Raw genomic sequence first — 24,140 nt, 5'->3', positions numbered from 1 at the left:
TCTCAGTTAATGTGTAGAACCACTTTTTATGCATGTCAAAACACACACAGTTAATCTATTCTTATTTACAATTAATCTCAATAAAATTAATCTTAACTCTGCTTTATTCAGTGGCTTAAAATATCTAATTATATTCAATTAACTGCTGTCATAGTAATTAACATTGCTTAATTGCCTCTGCATATATTTATGCAAAGATCATTAGTTACTGGTTAGTCTTTTTTTTTTTTTTTTTGCTCATTTTGCCTGTTTCTCAATTGTGTTGCTGTCAAAGTAGCAACAAAACTATATTTTCTTATTTGTGAATATAGTTATACATTTCTCTTTCTGTCTGTTTGAGTCAGGCAAGTTCTGATAAGAAATAGATTGAGTCTGGCCAAAATATTAATTTATTATGAATACATTTGTTACTAGAACCAGCAATACATAACTGATACATGTATAGAAACATAAACACGTCTAAAACCACAGACAAACAATCACAGTAATATATAACTGATATTTGTTTAGATGCATAAATATAATGTTTACATCTTTATACTATACTGTATACTATGTAGTATATAGTATATGTACGCTGTGTGTGACAGCGCGTGTCTCCTTATATTATATGTAGGTGTATAGACATTATTCAGTTTGTTGACAGAAATAAGAGAGGTCAGGTTCAGATTTTGTATTTACAGGAGAAGAGATTTCAGTTTCCTCCTTGAAGCTGCACCTAAAGCCAGTGCTTCCTGCACCAGACTATTCAGGGGGTTAAGGACTCGGCCCTCGTTGAAAGAGAAAAGCACCCAGGGAAGGTGCATGGAATATGTACAAGTTTCATGTAATTAGTGCTTAATTATATTAACATATGCAAATTGTCAACTTTAGAGGCTTGTTGAGCTGGCAAAGATCAGACAGCTACAATTGCTGCATTGTTCTGCAATAATAATGGATTTTAAGTAGAATTGTGGAAACAAAACTAGCTATCTAATTTAACTCATACCATGGAGAAATTTCATTAGTAGTCATGGATACTGTTTTAATTGTGCTGACTAATGTTCTGGGCTGCAGAATGTCTTAAAAAGAAAATGCTGTTTGTCTAATCCACCTTACAATGACACTTGTTTGTACATGTTTCCCTTGTGTGTGGATTTGCATATGCAAATAAATAGTTGCTCTGCTCCATTTGTCATGGGTGTTCATTACCCATGAAGAGGACATTGTTACGAGGCTGTTACTGAGTCTTCCAAGACAGGATAGTGTCAACCAGTTCGGGCACATTCTTTCATAATTTGTCTCTGATTAATAGAGCCGAATGAGGCCCTTTCTGCTTGGGCCCCTGCAAAGGGAAGGTCAGTTCTGTCAATGAAAAGGCTTTCTACAGCAACTAAAGGTTTTTCTTCCTATCGTTCTTTTTTCCCCTCACTGGATAACACAAGCATATTCAAAAACAAAATTGACTCTTGCACTACCTAAGATCTCTCCTGATATCCTTTAGTTTTCTACGGAGGAAGAAAATAAGTATTTTTTTTATTTTTTATTTTTTTTTGTATTAGAATATTCATTTTTTTTTTTTTTTGTTGTTTTTTTTTTTTTTTGACAGAAAGGTAAAGTGATATAATTACTTTGCATTGGATGGAATGGTGGTTTATACAAGTGTGAAAGCATCGGAAAAGGATTAGCATTTTTTTGCATAATGAAAAGCTGGGCTGAAAGGGGTACTGAATGGTTGACTGACTAGCTAAGATGAAAGGAGTCGAAAATGCAGGCCTGTCTTTCTTTATCTCTTTTGCTGTGCTCTCACCTAAAGTTATATTTGTTCAAGATTTGGAACACAAGCAGGGGCTCAAATTTCAACAACTTTATAGATATCCTTGATATTCCTTATCACGTAAAGTGATGTGTGCGATACAAATCTGTAGATGGATGTGAAGCAGAGGTTTGTGTGCACTAGAGTCTTAGAAATATGACACAAATGCCTATATACTTCCCTTCTCTCCCCTGAGTGTTTTTTCACTGTACCTTAATATTGTTGGATATCTTGTCATTTTATAAATATTAACAATAATACTATTTTTGTATTATTTCCTACATAGCATAGACATGTTTGCACGGTTAATATTTTATTTGTTTGTTACAATGTATGCTATTTATTTCATTTATATTTTTCATTTGTTTGTTGACGATATAAACTTACGTATTGTGCCAATTTTAAAAAAAACAACATTTTGCATGGAATTTTATGCATTTAGTAACAATTAATTTGAACTTTGATTTGTGTGTTCTTAGTAAATGTTATTGTGTATCAGATTCACGTTATCTATAAGCATTTAAGCTTAGTAAAAATATTGCACTGCTGAAATAAAAATGGCTATTTTTCCATTTTTACCTATGCATTTACTATTTTATATACTAGGCAGCCTCAGGCAAGCTCTGCTACCATTTGTGTACTTTCTTATGGCATATTGGCAGCATAACATTTTTGCGAGCATTGTGTATCATGTTCAATGTTACTTGTCTTGGGGACGTGTTTTGCATTTGGAAGCAGTTTTAATATTATTTTAGTAAGTTAGAGTTATTGCTGGCTAGCTGTTGACAGTGTGATCAGTGATTCTAATTATGTCCTCTCAACAGTAATTAGAGCAGTTAAAAAACCCTAAGTGTTGAGACACTTTTGAAGGTGGAAACTGGTTCTTTTTGCACATCTGTACATTTAAATGCAGTGAGAATAATTATTTATCTCTATGTACTTAAAGTACCCACTTTCCAAGTGTCGGGGCCCTATAATTATAAATTTAATGCCACCATGGACAAGTGTTGGCAGATTCCACCAGATGCTGACCGGGTTTGTTTATTGCTGGTTCACAAAAGGTTTTAGAGCACATGCTGTCAGTTTACTTTGGGAGCTAGGTTGATACACGTGTAGTCGTTGTACAGGAAGAATATGCATATTTGTGTATATGCCTGTTTTGTGTATGTATTCTATTATAAAGAAATGTTTTGTAAAATTTTCTAATGTTTTCAGATTTTGCACGAAAAGCATTTTATTTCTGTATACATGTGTTTATTCATTTTAGATTCATAGATTATAATCACCAAAAAACACAAACAGCTGCACAAACACTTTTTTTTATGTTCTGGGTGCAGCAAATGTATAAGAAAAAAAAATAATTAAACATAACAGCTATTTTCCCAAAGAATTGCAATCCATAGTATTTCAAAATCCAAGCAGGAGCAGCAAAAATTTATTTTTCACAAGTAAATTATGTACAAAGATCACTACCACGAATGAAATCATAATATACACCCTGCATCAAAAAGACTTTTAAATATGTTAAACATCTTATTAAATTAGATAGAAGCACACATGTAGAATTGTAACACTTAAATGTATTATTTTTTTATAATAAATATAACCCGCAGGAACAAATAATTTCTAACACATTTAAGCATGGGCCAGTAAAACACAGAAGTAAAAGAGTATTTTGTGCAGAAACAGGATTGTTAGTAATTCAAACGAAATGTTGAATGTGTATTTATTTTTAAAAACACGTATAGTGCATCAAATCCAGAACGCAAGCGCGCCCAAAGACACACAACCTTAGTTGTGAGTCTAATATTGCAGTAACAATGCTTAACAGTCAGTTTTTTGTTGGTAGCAGACACCAGGCATGCATTTTAATATGTGTTTAATACTCAGATTACACCAGATAGAATACAATGGCAAAATTTGAATTTCCCTTGCTATATTTGCTTAAATGCATTCATTATTTCACAAGATTTTCAGCTATGGTGAAATAAGCAAAATCAGTGATATGTATGGGCCAAAGGAGGATTATATATTTATTGACCACCCCAGACATGTAGCATCATGTCTTCTGGCTTGCTATAGATTTATATAAGGCTTGACATACAAACTATTGCACTGTTAACAATGCAGATTAAACTGGATACAATTTCCAGTTATGTCCAATTTATAACATTCCAAATGTTCTAGTGCCCAGTTCAATAAGTATACTGCTTGCCACAGTACCCTTCCCAGACAGTCTTCCAAAATTCAATTGCTGGCAACACCTTAAACGGAATTTGTACACGTTGAATTATCAACGTAGAGTTATCTGTTCTTCTGAATGCTTCCTCAGCAACTATTTAGAATAACAGGCCAATTTCTGTAATATCAAAGATCTTGACATTATGAACCTTAGAGCATGTAATGATTAGATGTTGACCATCTGATTTTCTTTAAGACACATAAGAGGCCCAAGATTTTCTAGTGTATTGAAACTACTTTTGGTCCCACATCCTTTACTGAATTCTTGGCAGGTGAATATAGGACAGCTCCTGTAGTGATCAGTGTAACCCAATGTATTTGTTATTCACATGTAGAAAGAGTAACTGTCCTGGTCTGGCAAGCAATAGATGAATCCAAAGTAATCACTTGATCAGAAGCCATAAGTGTCCAAATGCATTTAGTAGAGTCTCCAATGTCCCACACCTTAATGTAAGAAACAGTGAGCCCTTGACTGGTATAGTTACAATAGTTCATGGACACAACATAATTGACATGGCCTCCACGTGACTTACTTTTTTGCTCAATGATGAGATTACGCACCTTACAAATATAGTCTTTAGCTCAAATAAATAGCAGAGCATAGAAGCATTTACACACAGCACAATCTTGATGTACCTTTCAGCTACATTGATGCACTGAAAAAGTGATTCCCTGCTTACTATGGAATTAGGATAAATGATTTGGGAGAGTGTTGAAAATATTGTCAAAACTTCAAAAGAGAGCATCTGTTCTCTGGTTTGTGTTGGTCCATCTCTTCTTTTTTTATACACCTTCATAATTAATAATAGTGATGGTTTGAGTACTTCTGTTTCAGTCATTCTTCATTGGCTCGTTGGAGGCCTTCCTCCTTATCACTAGTTCCACGTGTCTCCATGATGAATCACTGGAGTCTCCTATGCCAGGATCTGGGGTTGTCTTTCTACATAAAATAAATTCCATTTGGTAATCCTCCTCAGCTCATGCTTTTAGGCTTGGCCTAACCAGAAATCTTGTTTACATCTGAAGGCAAGGAGTTACCTATTGCTCTTCTTCTTCTTCACTCATTCTCATAAGGCATGGTACAATATGACAGTTGATGGCACAGGCGGGTCATCCCTTAAAACTTTGTTTTACACTTAATTGTACTCATCAGATATATTTCATATTCAAAAGAAAATTATTTTGGCTTAAATTAACTTACCCTTCCAGCAACTTTATCACACATCTCTTCTACTTCCCACCATAGTGACCTTTTTCATGTTGTGATGCAACACAAGTTATAGTTATCTATTCTTGGCCTCCAATAGTTTTAGGTGCTGACCTTGCTTCTATTGTCCTTTTTTGAGTTGTATAATTCCATGGTCCTATGAGATTCATATAGTCTGGCATTTTCATTCTTGTCTTTTATTTCATTTGCTCTACCTTTGTTGGCTTCATTTCAGCTAACCCCTGTTCCAATGTCGTCATCTGCTTCTCATATTGTAATGGATGTTTCAAGAGCCAAATATGTATTTTTTTTAGCTGCCTACATATTTTTAAGTTCCTTATTAATTGTTTTACAATTTCTTCATATCCCATCTTAAGTTTCTTACCTTTTTTCATCTTCGCATGTTTTGTAGAACCCTATTTATTATGCTGTTGGTTCATCAGTTTCTCTTCATATTGCGCTATGTAATCTTTGCTGACTGTTTTCTAATTCATCAATCAGTATTCTGCTTTAACACAATTTCACAGGTAATGTTTGTTAGATCAGCTTGGCAATTCTCCTTTTCATCTACTTCAGAATTTAATTCATCAAAACTGTTGGTAGCATCTTCATCTTCCTCATCTTCATCGTGATCTCTCCTTCTTGGATTCCTTAAGCCTCCAATTCATTATTTCAGTAATTATCTATTCTTCTGATTTGTTTTTCTAGGTTCTAAAATCTAACACCACTTCTCTCTTGCACGGTAATCTGTCAACTCCATGTAAATATGAGTTATTTTGCAATATGTTTATCTAATGACTAGTATTATCTAGGACTACTAGTCCTATTCCAACCCTATATTGGCCAGTGAAATCTTCATATATTTAATGAATTCATTTTACCATGAAAATTAGAAGAGATTAGTCTTTGTTCTAGATCAGTTGGTTTCTTTTCCTCCATCCACTTAAAAATATGTTGAAAAGTTTATTCTCCCATTCTATTAACTTCAGACCCTGTTCCTTTTAAGCAGGTTTTACTTGACCTCGTTTGGCCACATTCAAAAAAATGGCAGCTTACAATAAGTATTTTTATACAGTGAACATAGAAATTGCCTTGTTTTAACCAAGGTCAAAAACTAGGTCAAATGTAAATGCCTTATCTATTCCAAGCAGTGCTTGACTATTACTAAACACTGAATATGTCCTTATATAGATGTCTTCGATGGCCATCTGAGGTCAGATGCTGAGCAGTACTTACACTGATCTGTTGTCTTGTCCAACGGACATAATGACCTGGTGTCATTGATAGAAGAGCTGAGGGAACTTCGGAGGCTATCCAGTGATATTCTTCATGGCTCCTCAGCCTAGCTTCAACCTAACACATACTAAATCAACCCTCTCACGGCAAAGGGAGCCTTTAAAGCTAACCTTTAATAAAATACTTGGCAAGATTCTGTAATTCTTTAAATAAATTGCATTATATAATGCATTATATAATGTGTAACATAAGGGGATAGTTTAGGATGATTAATCTCAAATCTAACAATTTTAACCCATATTATGTCAACCCAGAAAAAAATGTGATTTGCAGAAATGCGTTGAGCTTGTTGTATGTTTGAGTCTAAATATTCCAATTTTATAAATTCTGTGTTTTGACTTTGTGTTATGGGTCATTATTGTTGAAAGAAGCAGGTCCCAGAGGGAGAGAAAAGGCCACCTTGCTATAACTGTTCCTTCTTCTGTTACTTTTCATTACAAGTGAAAAACAAACTTACTGGGCGAGCTGAATAATGTTCTTTAGAAAAGCTGGATTTCTTTAAGGAAAATATACCTTCTTTTATTTTTCACAAAATCTAATTTCTGTTTAAAAACATGGTTAAGCTAGCAGCATGTGTTGTCACTGGCTGGTCTCCAGTCGCTGAAGAACTGGATAGCACATGGACTAATGGTAGCTTATGGGCTGTCTGCATTCTTACTGAATGGGCAAAAGCCCAGAGCATATTACAATTGTAGACTGTGTAGCAGTGAGGGGAAAAATGTTACATGACCTTCTTATAAAGTACTCTTAGTGGAACAATAGCAGTTAATCTTTTTCTAGAACCATAATGCACTGAAAATCCCATCCCAGATACAAAATAGTTAAGGACACTCTCTAGCTACAGCATCAAGTTAAAGCTAGCAACAACATTGTCAAGTTGTCTGCTGATTGCACTGCCAGGAACGACACTGGCACTAAGTCACTGAAAAAAATAAAAAGTAAATAAACTCGTGCACATCTACAACATCCTACACAAGATATATACAAGGTCTGTAAGTGCAAACATGTTTTGCTTATAACGGCAATGATTGCATGTGTAACTACAAGAAACCTAATGGTTATTGTCGAGTTGTGTTTCTTCTAACTCCACCAAGGTGTTCGATAGGAATTGGAGACGGTATCAGTCTAACATTAAAGTGCATTTTAAAGCTGTGCAAGATTCTATTTTTTTTTTTTTTTGAGGAAGGTTATACCGATAAAAGTGCACCATTTGCCAATGAGTCTTGTGCAGAAGAATCAGATTTTTGATTGGTCATTGCTCCATATTTATTCAAGCAAGAAAGTAGGGAATGTTTTTTTTGTTTTTTTCTGTTGCTAAATAAAAAATAAAAAAAACTACTTTGTTTCATAATTACCCTGTATGGACTCAATAAATAAGTGTTGGCTCCAATGTTAAGTAGCAAGCCTTTCAGATGTATTAATGCCTGAATGTATTGTCATATATCTAAGGTATGCAAAGCTTCACAATGTGCCAGGAAATAGATAAGTTAATGCCTTTTGCTGGTGCATCTTGTTAGTAATAATGTTGTATAAATAGTAAAGAAATTATATGATGCTTTGCAAAGCATCTATGCCTATTCTATGACACAGTCAAATAATGAATTGGTTTAACTGACACGAGTTATCTAGGCAACTTTTGTTATCCTATATCTAGCAGCTTTGTAAAAGCACACAACGCATATTGAAGAAATAGCTGGTTATTCAACAAGACAGTGCAACTGGACTGCAAGTCACTATTTATTTCCAAAGTTTGTTTAAATGTATAGTTTGTCTATTAGAGGCCTGTCGTAACATGCCAGACAATAAGACGTGTTATAGTAATCTTCTTCTTAATTGTACATGCTAAGTGGAATAGTATTTCCTTAATTGAACAATATTATTGCTTTGATAAAAAAACAAAAAAAAAATTGTTTGGTATGATTTATAACTTTTTGTCTGTACGGTACAGAAATCTAGAAAAATAGGCAGCTGTTCATTCAAGTGTGATTGTTTTTTTTTATTAGTGGGTAAATTCCACATGAATCTTAGCATGAAAATAATATGTTTTAGTGCATGCCTACAAGCCGAGACATATTAGAGACGAATGCCATACTGGAACAGGAAGTGTTAATGTAACAGATCTAAAATTCCTAGTGTAATATCACTGTAGATAGCATAAGTCTTCATCAAGTGTGTCATAGGGGATTTATGTTGTCTTAGCATAGCATCAGTGATTTTGAGACTTGTAGTTCATTGGCCATTGGAGTGACACTGATTCTGATACCATTTTAATTACCAGAGCTGTAAAGCAGAATGCTGCAAATCACAGATAGAAGAGATTTAGCCAGTGAAGTGCTGAATCCATTTTGATGTTCTGGAACCAAGACGGAATTACAATTAGATGGTGGCAATGGAATGGCTAGGAAGCGATGCCATATACAGGGTCTTAGCACCATCCTTTACTTGTGCAATTTCAACTCCAGACACGAGTGACACAGGGGCCGTGCAATGTATCATGGCCATGTCCCTCAGAAGCTAGAGTTTAAAGCTGGACATCAGCACTTCAAAGTGGTCTCTGGTCTACACAAATGATAAAACAATTTCTAAAGGTTAGGGACTCCACTTGAACAGGATCACATCAGAAATGGCTGTGTAAAAGCAGAAAGGACTAACCTTTTATAAAGTGCCTTTGTTCCGAAACACACGTATAAACACACGATGGTGGCGATGAAGATAGGCCGAGAAACAGCGATAGTGTGTTACTTTGAACTACAGCACAGTTGCTAAAAACAGCTAGGCTATTAGCACCCTAATAGGAACAGTTTGTGTTTGCACTAATTAGTCACAAATAAAATCGGATAATAGGATCATCAGCTAACGAGTTTAACATTTACAATTTGAGCAGGTCATTGCTTGATCACCTTCTTAGTACTTTTCCAGGTGACAGTAAAAGCAGAGAGCAGTAGATGTTTGTTTATCCTGAAAACATTTAGCCTTCAACCGAATTTCAGTAATCAGCCATGTAGATACAGTGGTAGCAGAAAACTGCTTTATTCAACATTGGGGGATGCTTAGAGATTGCTTCTTTTTAAAGGTTAAAGGAAAATGAGACTATCCCTAAACAAATTGTAAAATTCAGTGTCCGGTGTGCCGCTGCAGCTCTCAAAACAAGTCCAGAATGACTTCACCCCTAAATTACTGCAAAAGCTTACATGGTTTACTGTACTGGAATATAGATTCAAGGGAATGGATCGTATATGTAGATACAAGCAGCAGATCCTGTGTGCAGGTTGAAATATAAGGCTGTATTTGAACTTTCTATAGAGATGCATATATATATATATATATATATTGGCAGAACATGCTTATTGTGGCGTGGTAGTAACACCATGACGTCCTAGCTGATACTTGTATTTTCTAAGCTCATTGGTGAAGGGGTAATGTTTAAATAGCTGTCAATACTCCAAGGACAATCTTTTGTTTTGTTGCAGGTCTCTTTCATCTCACCTCATTGCTACTGAAAAACTATTTGGAGAAAAAGAAAAACACAACTAATAGCTAATTCTTAGTTATTAGAATGTGCTAGTGCATCAGTCATGACAGCTGCTCTTCCGTGCCTTTAAACAGTTACGGAGGCCCTTGCAAAAAAAAAAAAAAAAATCTTCAATGCTCAGTTCACATAGGGTTAAGTGCTGAATGACATTTGATGACAAGGATTCAGTGGCTAGTACTTAAAGTAGCTCACATCTGATTTATTCATACACCCTGATACAACAACCTGGCTTTGTTCTTCCTCTGGCAAAAGAAGGAGGTGGGCTTATGCCAATAAGACGAGAAATAGGCAGCTTATTGCTGAAACCAAAAGTGAATAGCATCTTACCTCAAAGCTCATGACCTCCATTTCCAGGATTTCTTCTGTTACATTTGACGCTGCAAACTTGTACATTTGGAGTTCAATAGAATGAGGAGTCTCAGTCAATAACAAATCAGTTAACACTGAATGCTGATACAATGTGCAAGAGCCACTTGTGATCCGATCCAAATGATTCATTTTTAATCCTACGTATATGCTGAGGAGCATATTGGCACTTCATTAATAATACTTCTAATAATTACATACATGTGTGTCTACGTGTACACGTGTGAGTTTGTTTGTGTACGTACATGTCCGCGTAAATCATTTTTATATATTATTGTGTTTTTGTTGTTTGTTTGTTGTTTTCAAAAATGTGTTTCAAATAAATGTCTAAACAGTATTATTATTTTTTTTTTATATTATCTGTTAAATAATTTACAGTGCCAATATGCCCGCAGTATCATCCAGCTAAGACAATCAGTTTACTTACAAGACAGTCAATTCAAGGAATATTTATCTAGGACAGAGACTAAGTGCAATTACTGGACTCTCCAGAGTATTGCTTCTCCCTGCTTAGTTTTTACATGGTTTTAACCCACTGAGTGAAAGAGAGAAGAATTATATATCATCAAGCAATTCATCATTTGATCAACCAAAAGTATTATGTAAATCCGGGTCTGCCCCTGACAAATAGTTTCTATGATAGTTAATGGTGAAAAATGGCATATCAAACAGATCTTCCAACTTTATAGACATGAGAATGAATGATGTATATGCAGATAAAGCAGTCCTCGTGCACAATCTGATCACAGCTTTCGGCTCATTTGTCATGGCTGAAGTGAAAATGTCAGGGCCAATGAGTGAATGAGTGCTGAAGGGGGCGAAAGGGCTTTTGGAGACACTTTTGTACTGGGAGTGGGCCATGGCTTAAACACAGCTCATGGGAAATACTGGGATTAGCCAACTCTTTGCTCAAATCCCTAGCATAACAGTATTAGTTGGGAAAATGAGGGTTGATAGGAAGAAAAAAAAGTCTGTAAAATAGCTTTAGGCTGCAGCCCAATAACTATGCAAAGCAGTGAGGCATTTTATGAAAATCATTTTCACTGATGTTATCTTGCATAAATTACATGAGAGTTTTCAAATACAATTTCCAGTAGGAGGTTGTATTTTTAGGAACATACAATGTTCTTTCTTTTGTAAATTATGTGTATTTAATCAACTGATAAAGTTGTGCATCTGAAATACATGTATATATAATCTAGACATCCTGTCCAAAAAGCCCTTCTCTAATCTTGTTTATGTGTGTTCATGTTCTTTTGGGGTTTTTTATGCTTACCATTTTATGAAACTATTTCAGTTGTACCTATTTTTTTGGGCCCGATATTGTATCCCATCAGATGAAAATTCACCTCTCCCAGACATTGAACTCAGGATAGAACAAACAGCAGTTATCTATTTATTTACATAGTTAAACTGAAATAATCTGATACCTGTTTCCTGCCCTTTCACTTGCTGTAGACAAAGGGAGCTGATTAGTTTTTTCAGGTCTTTAGCTGTTTTGAATGTATAATTATCATTACAGGTCATTCGATAGTCATGCCTATTCCTGCCAACCATTGTCTGTTTGCACTTAATGCTGAAACTCGATCAACATCCTACTTTGCTTGATGTTTGGTGGTAAACTTTAATTAACTCTTATTGCATTGGAGAGAAGTTCACTCTCCGTACTGCACAACTAATCATTCACCTTCATTATGTTCTGGCAACTCTACTTGTTCTCCTTTATAACAGATGAACCAGTCTATATTAAAACTGAACAACTCAGGTCCATAAGGTTCTAGCGCGCTGATATTTTGTTGCTTCTTGTAGAAGATAATTGGGTAAAATAATTATTTGAGCTCTGTATCTGATTTTTCATACACCTATCTCAGATTACCTTTTTCCTGCCAGGCAATATAATTTTAATAGAAACGGTAGATTTAAGATAACATTATTCCTTCAGCTCCATCCCATATTGCCTGGTTCTCTTGAATCAATACAATTAAGCTTGTCTCCTGTTGGAATTCTGGTAATTATTTATCTTAAAATACTTTTCCTGTAATGATATTGAAGTTAAGGTAATCAGGTTACTGGCAAATCATGTAAAATTCAACTCCGAATTGCTGGCTGCTTGATTATAATTTGTGTGACATCAAGTTTGTTTGAAAAGGGATAATGTGTGGATAAAGCAAGGAGCTTATAATTGTGGTTGACATTTGTTTGTTTATAATGAAATCTAATTAAAGTTCATACATCTAAAAACACAAAAGTTAATTACTGAATTGCTCTTTTCACTTGTGCACAACAGACAAATTAAGTCTCAACGTAAAAAGAGAAAAAAATGACAGAAGATGACGCTGTACAGAGGCTAACTGCCTTCTTTAATTTGTGTTTCCGAAATAGGACAGGTCAAAGCATGTGAATTAATGGCAAAATTAAAATATGGGAATTAATATAATCTGACATATCGAAGACAGCAGTAAAATTATAAGTCGAAAGATGGTGGAAAAAAATTTGGATTTTATTTTCATTATCCAAGTTGACAAAATTAGGAATTCTACGAGCCTGTTTTTTTTTCTGTGTTTTTCTTTCTTTTTAAAATCATTTCAGTTCTGAAAAACACTAAATGCTGCTGAAATACTGACTTCTAATACGCCATATGGAAACTTGGTAGATCTAAGGTCTGGACGCCATCTGTTAATTGCCTGACTAGCATCACTAGTTAGGGGTGTTGAATGCACTGTTTAAATATGTACTGAAAGGCTTTAAATATACTTTCTCCCACTCCTCCATAGGCTGTTTTTTAAATCATCTTGACTCGGAAGGTTGCTAATAGAATTGGAATGCTTCTTGGAATACCTGGCCTGTGATTACTTTTATGAAGATAATTACAGTGGTGTTAGGCTGCAGACAACATTTTTTTCCTCATTTTCTTTTTTTTTCTAAGCAACCAGAGAATAGAAACTTTATTGTTGGGATGTTGTTAGAACGCAGTCATAAATTATGGTTTCATAGGACCAACCTCATCCTCTAATTGTTTAATGATGCCTTAAAACCCTAACTTGCTTTGTTAAAACAACAGGGGTTCCTCCTCCCATGTGTATATGAACACACTGCTTTGTATAGCTGTAGTAAGTATACACATACTCATAAACATCGGCAAAATGTCATCTATCAAAGAACGGAGCCTTAAAATTACTTTTCATTACTTAAGGCCCCCCACTGTTTGAATGTCCTTCTGTTCTTGCAACCACACTAGTAATTATTAATGGAGTCATTATTGGAGGAACATGACAATGGTTGTGTGTGTGTGTGCCCTGCTTAAATTTTATGTTTCTTCTAAATACAGTACAGACGATATTTAGAATATGCAATTGCGAGATGAAGTTTTAGAATCAGAACAATCAGTGAGAAGAGTCATTTGGAAACCAGGCCAGTTGCTTCACTCCTAAATATTTCCCCCAAATTGTCATTTATAAATAACCTCCTATAAGCATTGTTGTGTTTTTTGTTGTTTTTTTTTTCTGTTGCAAAACACGCAATTTATAGGAATCATTACAATATATCTTTATACCTCCAATCTTTAAATAATTGGTAGCTGACACCGAGTATATTGAAAATCAAATAGAAATACAGTTCTGTTGTAGAGTGCTATATATGTGATCTTTTACTTGAGATGTTTGGTTTATTTGTCATTTTATAAATTATCCTATAATACTAGTGACTGTATGGCCGTTCTGTTAACGGTGCTTCAATAATATTGCCTATGGAGCAAGGCTTTTGAATGCCAAGAACATTTCCAGATAACAGAAAATGTGTTACATGGAAGCTATGTTTCATGTTAAATGTGAACAAACACACGATTTTATTAAAGTTGTAGGCTCATTGGCTACAGTTTACACAGGAGTTGACAAAGACCAATAAATCAATTGTAGGAATTTGTTACAAACCCTTAATCGCTAAGACTGTAAGCTCGTTTGAGCAGGGTCCTCAACTACCTATTGTTCCTGTTACATTTTGTTATTGTTTCATTTGGTAGATTCCCCTCGTATTGTAAAGCGCTACGGAATAAGCTGGCGCTATATAAATAATAACCAATAATAATACTAATTACTTATATGGAAGATCAGCTTTCAATACAAGTCAAGAAAGCTGTCTATCTGGTCTTTTTTATTTACCCAGATATTGATTAGGATATTAGGAAAAGTAGATATGCTAAAAGAGTTAAAGACAGCTTTTTGTCATTAGATGCACCAACAAGAAAGGACACTTGGCTGGATCTGGCAATAACCAACAATAGAGTGATCAGTCAAACATTTAAATGTGGAAACACTGGGGGAATAGTGACCACAACATGGTGTCATTTGAGATTAAAGTCTTTATGTCAATGACATGCAGAATTTAAGAAATCTATATTCAGCAGGCACATGGTATGTCTAAAGATCATAGACTGGGACGGAAAAGGAAGATGTCCATTGCAATCTGGTGTTGGTACACATGCTATTGAGGATAAAAAGAAAGCAGAAGTGCCTTTTTCTTTATATACTCAGAAGGAACTAAAGACTGAATTAATGTTACAAAACACCTAATAAGAGATATGTAACGATAGAACTAAAAAACGCTTTAACAAAGTAAGCTAAATAAAGACTTATTTTTCAAAAGTATATACATGATGCCGTTTATTAATATCCAAACCATGATTATTAAACTTCAAGAAATATGTCTATTATTTTTATAATATATACATTGGCGAAAGGCATTTACAATGCTCATTTTCTAGATACAAATGTACAGATCTTGAAAGTTGACTTCTGTAGTTGGGAACTAAGTTAAAGTCCTACTTACAGGTAACATTCAGAACTTCTGTTTTGTACAACAATATCTGTATTAAGAATCATCATGGTAATCCTTAGGACAGATTATGTTAAGATAACATTATATGACTTACCTACTTATACAGTGAAATTGAGATAAAGGGTTTACAGTATATGTAACCTATATACAGTTCTTAAAGCAAAATCGTACCCTTCCACATATCCCACAAGTTCCTACATATGTTGAAGGATTTTAGGGGAAAATGTTCATGCTCAGGATTAAAAAGCAACTTACAGAAGCCTAAATTTGCAGTTAAAATAAAATTTGCAGAAGAATGGACAAATAAGTTAAGCATGTCGGTTTCTGTCCATTCACTGCATCTTTTTCATTTGTTTGTTGAAGTTCCTGATTTAAGCATTAAAGGTCACATCTCGTTTGCTGTCGTTTGTATAAGTCTGAGCAGGATGTTACTTCTTTACAGGTGGATTTGGATAAATGGAGGGACCTAGTAGACCAGCAGCAAATTAGATTTGATACAGTCAAATTCAAAGTTGTGCATGTTAGCACTTAAACTTGTAACTGTGCTAAATGAGGTTAGGAAAATCATTAAATGATAAGTCTTTTAAACAATGGTAGACAGCATATGCCAAAATTAGGGCCATGTTCTCCAAAGTCCAGTATAGGTCATGCATAACATAAAAAGCAGTATCTATTTAATAAAATAGTATTTGTTCTCAACGTCATGACCTATGTATGGAAAGTGCAGTATAACTGTGAATACTAATTCTCATAAAGGACATTATCGAACTAGAAAATTGAAGAGGCAGGCTACATTCTTTATAAGAGGATTTAAAGTATATTGTTGTGAAAAAAAGGAAAAGAAAAGTTGAAGATATTTACAATATAACCCTGTTTACGAAGCTGTCATAGAGTTACTATGATAATATTGTATAACTATATACAGCATCAATATAAACTGAATCCCTGTGACCTGTTCATTAACAGGACAGGACAAAGTGATCAGCCATTGAAACTTAATGAAAGGAGATTTCACATACAGCAGTGGAAAGGGTAAGTAAAAATTGTAAGAATAAGAAAGATATGGCTTATGCAGCCTAAAAAAATGCTGTCAGATAAATGCCTTAAAATTAGGATCGATGCATTCTTAGTAGGTTATGTAAGGCTATGGATAGAAATATGGACATTATTAATCACACATAATTTGATACAGGGAGAAATACATTTGCAACTTTGAAGTCAAGAATTTTTTTTTTCTTTTTAAGGCAACCCTACAAATTGCCTTTGTGTCAGTTTGTTAATTTTTATAGATCAATACCAGAAGCAGGAATGTGTGAAATGTAGAACTTGATGGACCTGGGCCTCTTTTCAACCTAAATTACTATAATTACTATAAGATCATGAGAGTAAAGACCCTCTACTCAGTGTGTCTTTAATTATGGGCATCGAGTGTAATTATCTCTTTACATATGTGTTTTCTGTTGTAGAATTCCACATTATCTTGCTTTGAGTAAATGTGCATCTATATACATTCCACGGTGTAATAAATCAAACTCGCCCCTTATATCAGAGCTACAGTTATGCTTTGGAAATCTGTCTTTGTTTATATTGTTACATATTGGCTACTTTGATTATTAATTTTTCTTTTTGATGCTATTCATATTTAATCGGCAATTTAACACCACTTACCATTATTCTACTCTGTTTGTTTAGACAATAGAATATACATGTCCAGGTATTTATTGTAAGAATACTGGACTGAATACAAATGTTCGTTTGGTCATATCATGACAACAAAATTATTTGAATAATTAAAAAAATATATCAGAAACTGGCAAAGTCATTTTATTTATATAATTTTTCTGGGTGAAAAAAGGAAATTTTTCTATATGTAGTGTTCTGATAGTACAGTATGACTGTTAAGAATGGCTGGCAAGAATTTGCTGTAACAATATTGACATTTCTTAGAACAACTGCAGATATAATGGTTTTGTACACAAGCTGTATATATAACACTACATGATTGTAATGGAAACTAGCAAAAAAATCTGAAGATCTGATTCTGTTTAGTGGTATTCAATGGTGTTTTGAAATAATCTGAAGATCTGATTCTGTTTAGTGGTATTCAATGGTGTTTTGAAATAATACTTATTCTTCTAGAAGTTGATTCAACAAAAGGATTATAATGTGGTAGACCTACAGGTTGAAAGTATTGACATAGAAATAAACACAGTAATATGATTTGTTAATTCTCTGACATGATTAATGCAGTGAATTTCTTTCAAGAAAGACTTAATGGATTTCAAGGTTAATCTTTATGTTTAGTAGGATTATGAATTTAAACTTTCAAATCTGAGAGGGATTTTTGAGGTTTGAAAAGGAAATTGATTGGTCCCATTCTCATCAATGAGCTGCTTGTAAAAATGAAGTGCAATTTACATAACAGTTTTTTCCCCCTAATGTACATTCTGTGCATTGTAATACCTCGTAGAATCTTTCTGATTTGTAGATTAATATTTACTTTCTAAAGGAAAATCAAAGGGATTATGAAGTCATCATTTTAGCACTAATCCTGCTTTGCATAGATGAGACAAAGGGAAGTGATTAATGCTTAAAGCTCAATAGGTCTGTGTATTTCAGAACTACTTATATTTATAAGAAGAAATTCAATGTTGCAGGCGATAAACCCTTTGAATGCCTCATGAACATAAAATACACCCATAAAATCCAAAAACCAAGATGTGGTGCTTGTAAAACTACTGCGCATTGGAGTCCTACTCCAAGAGAAAAGATTATGGGAAATAGACAATATTACAGTATTGTCTACTGAGATTTGTGTTCTTTCTGTAAATCATTTTACATCTCCTACCATAGTTATACCATTTTTAACGAAACCTACTATAGAGTCTACAGTTCATGGTTTGAGGACTCTGATAATATGCCAAATAGTGTGAACTCTCAAAGCTGATGCAAAGGATGGGTTTTAGTAGGTTGCAGTCACTTGAGGGCACATTTTATTTTTAAACTCTACAATCCAAATAGTGGGAAATATAGCAAAGGGCAAATTAGATATTTTACACTATTTTGTTTATAGAAACAACACAATTAGGCAGTTTTGGTTATTTTTTATATTCACTTGACAGTCAGTAAAGAGGTGCCAAATACATTCAGCCAGATACTCCAACATGAGACATCAGCCAACCAGAATAAAGTGACATTTAGTGCTCCTTGTGGCTACGCCATTGAATGATCAGCAAAATCTCAACCCTTGCTCCTTCGATATCTGTAGTTGACATAGCTGAGCCTTTTCACGGGACAAGCAAACGTAACACAATCACATTTTTACTGTTCTATAAAAAGCATCATGTACATTATCAACACACAGGCAATGGAACAAACAGCCTTAGATGTTGTGAACTATTGTTGTTTAATAAGAGAACCTGTTGGTCCACTTAGGTATTGTAGTTTAACTGATTTTTTTTTTAGTGTGGTAATAGACATCTTTTACTGAAGGAGTTCTTGCAGTTTACTCAGCACTATGTACCTTGATAAGACACTTTGGCATTCTATGATGTAGTAGACATGTCTGATGATGCTCCACCAGCTTCTAAATGAATTCATATGTAGTCAAGAGACTGGATCTAAAAAAAAACACAATATTGCAAGCAGTTCCAAAATGTTGGCCTCAGGTACCTGTTAAATATCAAATTATGGGTGTAGTCTCGTTAAGTTACAGGCGATGTTAGTTACTCCGCTCCATTGAATGGTTTATGTAACCTATTTTATATCCCCACAATCTGGCCTTTTAGTGGTAGAAGACGCTCAGTGATGATCTTACATTTAAACTAAACAAGGATCAGTTTCTTCATATGTAACAGAATCCAGGCCGCTACGTGCCCTCAAAGACTGGGTTTCCTGGCAGTTCTTGATAATTGGAGGTGAACATTATGTTAATAATTATGCTGGCTGTCTTGTCTTCTGTTAGTTCAGCCATCGTGAATAAAGTGTGTACGCATCGTAACAAAGAAATCAGAGTTAAATGCTGCATGCATGTTTGTTTACTGAGGTAACTTACAAGTAATTGGTATCACTTCTTGCATATTGATTCTAAAATGTTCCTGGAAGAAAAAGAGAAAAAAAAAAAAAAGGGAGAAGGACGTGAGTCAGTTCTTCGACTAGCTCACAATGAAGACTGCTGATGTTGCTAAAGTGAGAGAAAGCAGGCACACAGACAAAATACAGCAATATCTACAAAACCGCTTTACTCTTTTTATTAACAAAATCACTGCTGGCCCAACTTTGGAAACAAGTTTTTTCATAATTGCCGGCACCAACGGGGTTAGTCGAGCTTAAATAGTAGATGGCAGCAAATCAAGACTATCGTTCATCTTATTAAAAGAAGAAAAAGTATTCCATTATACATTTACATTAAAGGTACCTATTTTCCTTTGATTTCCATGAAAAGAAACTAAGTCAAAAATGAATTGATTAGAAAATTAAAACAATCTGGGGGCAGTTAGCTACTCTGGCCTGAAGGCATTTGTGGATGAAGATGAGAGCGATAGGAGTCATCATCAGGTAGAATAGCACTCTCCAGTCAGCCTTTGTAAGCTATCTCTTCTTTATGTTCTTCACATTAAAGCCAACCTATATTTGGTTACATCCCTCCATTCAAACTTAATTACCTTCTCTCCTTTTGTCGTGACATGGGTGGAAAGTTTTTTTTTTGCCATGTCAGTAGAGGTCGTCACACATTCTTTTGCAGTTCTCTTCATTAATTCCTCCTTGCAGAAGCATTTTCTGTCGTGCTGGGAAGGTAGAAGGGTGTAATAGAAGAGCTCTGAAACATCAGCAGGAAGCTCTAAGCTGGTTAATGCAGTATAATTGTCTGGACATAGACTGGCCTTTGTTTGTGTGGTTCACTTCGAATCAGTTGTAATTAACTCCAGAGTGTTTCCAGATTGCCAGCAAAGAAAAATTACAGCTTTTCTGTTTTAAATTGGAAAGCTCACAAAGACATTAACTATGCAGATAGCTTTTTACTTTGATATATTTCTGTCCACGAAGGAAAAGCTTATTTCGCTCCCACTCTGCCCCCAAATCTGCCTTAGTTATGTGATTTAAGGTCTTTTAAAATGTAATGGTTACCTAATAGTTCATCTGCAACATATTTTTCTTGATATTTTATGCAGTCGTTATGGAAGGCCCTCAAAAACTTTCACCCCTTTTAACAAGTTCTTCAAACTTACATTAATTTTAAATGTTTGGGTGATGAATGTTCACCATAATTAGCCTAGCCCACACATAACACCTACGAAGGCGCGCCAAGTTGGTTCTGTCACAGGGCCAAATTAGTGTGTTACTACAATCTTTCAACTTACTCTTGTTTAAATATTCCACAGATGTACTAACAGGTAAGTTTCAAGTCATTAGATATTTTTTTTTTGCTATACTTTTTCGGGGTACCCGAGCTGTAGATCTCAACATTCCAAAGTGTTTAAAGCTGAGGGAATTTGGTTAGAAGCAGACATCCTTCTGCTAAGTCGGTTCACATTGGGAGCTTAATTTCCGTACAGGTAACAATACATTCGTAGGTCAAAGGATATGCCTATCTTATCAAAACAAACCATGTCCTTTAATCTTACCGACTTGTTTTTTGGTTAGATTCATGGAGAAATAAGAGAACAGATGTGAAAAGACTTCATAAGCAGGGGTTTATGGGAGCATACAACATCACTTTGTAATCATTAGTAGCAGCTAGAAGCTTTGGTCCCTGTTGGTGGTGCATAGTACTGTAAATTTAAATGGAAATGAGCACTTTCTTGATATAATTTGACTTTCTTTTTTTTTCTTTTTTTTTTTACTTTGGGGAAAAGAATAGGATAAAATAATGATAAAATGTAAAACCATAGAATTAAAATCCACTCTGATTTAACTACAGTACTTTATAGTGATGGATTTCTGACACCGACTAAAAAAAGGTACCAGAAAAACTTCCAACTAATGCATCCAATAATACACCCCCTGCACAAAAGATCTGTCAGCAACTGATGCAAAGAGAGTCCAGCCAAAATCCTTTTTCCTTCTGAATTTAACAATAAGGAATTTAAGCCTCAATGTGGCTTTAGTATCCAAAGAAAAGAAGCTCTTGGTGTCTGCATAATACCACTTTGATGGATTTTTTCATCAGCCCTCTGTACGGGGCAACAAATAAACAAGTATAATTATACTTGTGAAGGTCTATTCAGTCCTTTGTCAGCATTAGATATATGTGCAGTTTTCACACTGAGCTTTCCTTTTGTCTTTGCCTAACTCACTATGACATATTGATAGAGGATTTAGTATGGGGAAAAGGCCACAGCAGAGACAGTGATGACCTTTCGGAAACTTGATATAATTCAAGGATTTTATTTATTTTCTCTCTTTTTTTTCCCCTTGTTAAGATTTGTAGTATGGCAGAATATTATGTCACAAATGGGCAACTTTTAACCCTTTCTCCAAGAAGACAATCCATGACAAAAATGGTCGGAATGGTCAAATAATAGATGAGCACAAAAACAATAAACTAAGCGCCCTATTGGTCTTTTTACACTCTCCCTCCCACCCCCCCTTAAGTACTTAGCACTGTGGCTAACCTAACATTCCTTTCCTATTATCCTATCCTCTTGATCAGATCACGTTCTTTCTAATCATTTCACAAACACTGTCTCACTGGACCGTAGAAGAAGGGGGCTGGGACAATCTCAATTAAAAACAAGTGAAACCAGTGGTTCTGAAATGCAGAGAAATTCTATCTTTTTGTTCAATGTGGGTTTTTTTATGACTTGGCTTCTGTGTAGGTGTGTTTTTTTAATCAACTTAGTGAACATCCAAAAACACTGCAGTAGTTATAACTCGAAGGTGTTCATTTTAGGGCTGTTGTATACTGTTCCCTTCCCCCCTAATTTGATGAAAAGGATTTTGAATGTGGAAGTTATTGATCTATTGAATGACCGAGGAACTTTTATTTCCTGCATGGAGAGAGAGGTATGTTTTGTGTTTTTGTTCCCAGATGTCATCATATAGTACCTGTTCATAGGTTTTTTTAGTCTCGTACACCTTGCAGACTGTGACTGTGTATTGTGGAGAATCTAAGTTAAAGTCTGCAGCATTAGGCGTTTCTAACGCTCTCCCAAAACTTAGTATTCAGAGGGGAAAGTTAAAATATTTACAGTGGCCGGGCATATGTTTGCTTTAAAATCCTTGCCAAACCTATTTTTTTTTTCACGACCTTTGTATTCAGGATGGGTATGGCTGTGAAATTTGCATCTGTTTTTCTTTCGGGCTGCCCCTACTGACACCTTAAGAAAGCTCTTTAATTGACACCACTATTAATTAAACATAACGTCTGTTTGTGGAAAAACCTCAGTAATTATTTAGGTTAAGCTTTTTAAGCAGACCACCAAATGGCAAAATTTGTCATAATTTCTTCAAGCGACTGACTTGCATAAATAAACACCATACATTTATACAATGGGTTCCAAAAAAAAAAAAGTATGTTTTTTTTTATATTGTTTCTGTTTTTCCTATGTTTTGTTTTGGATTCCCCCCCCCCCCCCCCCCTTTGAGTAAAGTGCATATGTGTTTATACAATGTAACTGATGTCTGATGTCATTGTTTAAGGGCCTTTTGATTAATTGTGGGAGTGTAATTTATAGAGATGTTTGTTATGGCAACAATACTAGTTTGATTAATATTATGGTAAATACTGTGTGTTTCTTGATTACAGCTATTATATGCTGTGTGAAAGTAAAAAGGTTAGCTTAGCCCCTCCCTCACCAGAGCATCTCCTTTATAGCATTTGGTATAGACCGGGAGGTCAGGAAGACTATAATAGATTTTTGGGAAGTTTTAATATTCCTGAGCTGCTAACATTACTGAGATACACTGTATACGTTATGGTTAATACTGTTTATACCTGCTGATGGTCTGGTATTGTGATGTGGGCAGTGATGTCATCACCTGTCGATCAGCTGACAGAATTAACTCTGCAGGCTAGAATAGGTTTTATGCGTGTTACAGTGAGTTCATACTTCCAATTTTACCTTTTTTTTTTCTGTACCCCCTCCCCAAAATCTCATTCAGCACTAATACTGACAGGTAATCATTAAACCTACACTTCGAAAAGTATTACCTGAAAAACGGAAGCTAGATTTTCTATTGCAGCCCCATTCAACATTAGACATCCTGGCTTCTGTTATGATACTCTGTTATGTTGTTTGTGGAAAATGTCCTAATGCAATGGTAAACATGTCTGTCTCGGCACTAATTAGAAAATTATGACTTTTCCATGCTCTTTGTGATCAAATTATTTCAAAGGGGTTTAAATCTCGGTGCATTCCACGAGCATAATTAACCTGTAGCTCATCAATGATTAAAATTACACAGCAGGCTTTGTGATGTTTGATTCAGAGGCAATTAAACTGTCATTTTAGCCATCACTGATACCAAAACTAATTTTGATTCATTTTCAATCTATGCAAATCTTCTGATGTTTCTTAAACTGATCATTTCTCCTTATCTAACATAGATGACATGATTAGATTTGATTACTGTAAAAAAAGTAAACCTCTGTACTTCAGATTTGATTTTTTTTTCCAGCTGACCTTTGTTAAAAAGTAAATACATTAAAATTTGTTCCCTCAAACAAAAATAACATTTAAAGTTTATTGATCAGCACCTTGGCAGAAAAGAATGGAATGCAATAATCAATTAAGCTATAATCATAAACTTTACTAAAATGTATGTGACATGCTGAATTTGTGGCATAAGGGAAACATAGCGAGCTTAAAACTTGCAGTACTGCATGAATTATGATAATAAAGGCTATAATCATACTTAAGCATAATTAT

General features: G+C 34.7%; 1 protein-coding gene across 3 annotated transcripts in view; it reads left to right on the top strand.

Moving 5' to 3' along the window:
- Positions 1–24,140, top strand: part of ZFHX4 (zinc finger homeobox 4) — a 153,553-nt gene that overhangs the window by 4,690 nt on the left and 124,723 nt on the right. The gene's annotated exons all lie outside the window — the stretch shown is intronic.

Source organism: Pelobates fuscus, chromosome 4 (genome assembly GCF_036172605.1).
Source record: "Pelobates fuscus isolate aPelFus1 chromosome 4, aPelFus1.pri, whole genome shotgun sequence".
NCBI classification, from domain to species: domain Eukaryota; kingdom Metazoa; phylum Chordata; class Amphibia; order Anura; family Pelobatidae; genus Pelobates; species Pelobates fuscus.
This window is presented reverse-complemented; position numbering and strand designations above follow the sequence as displayed.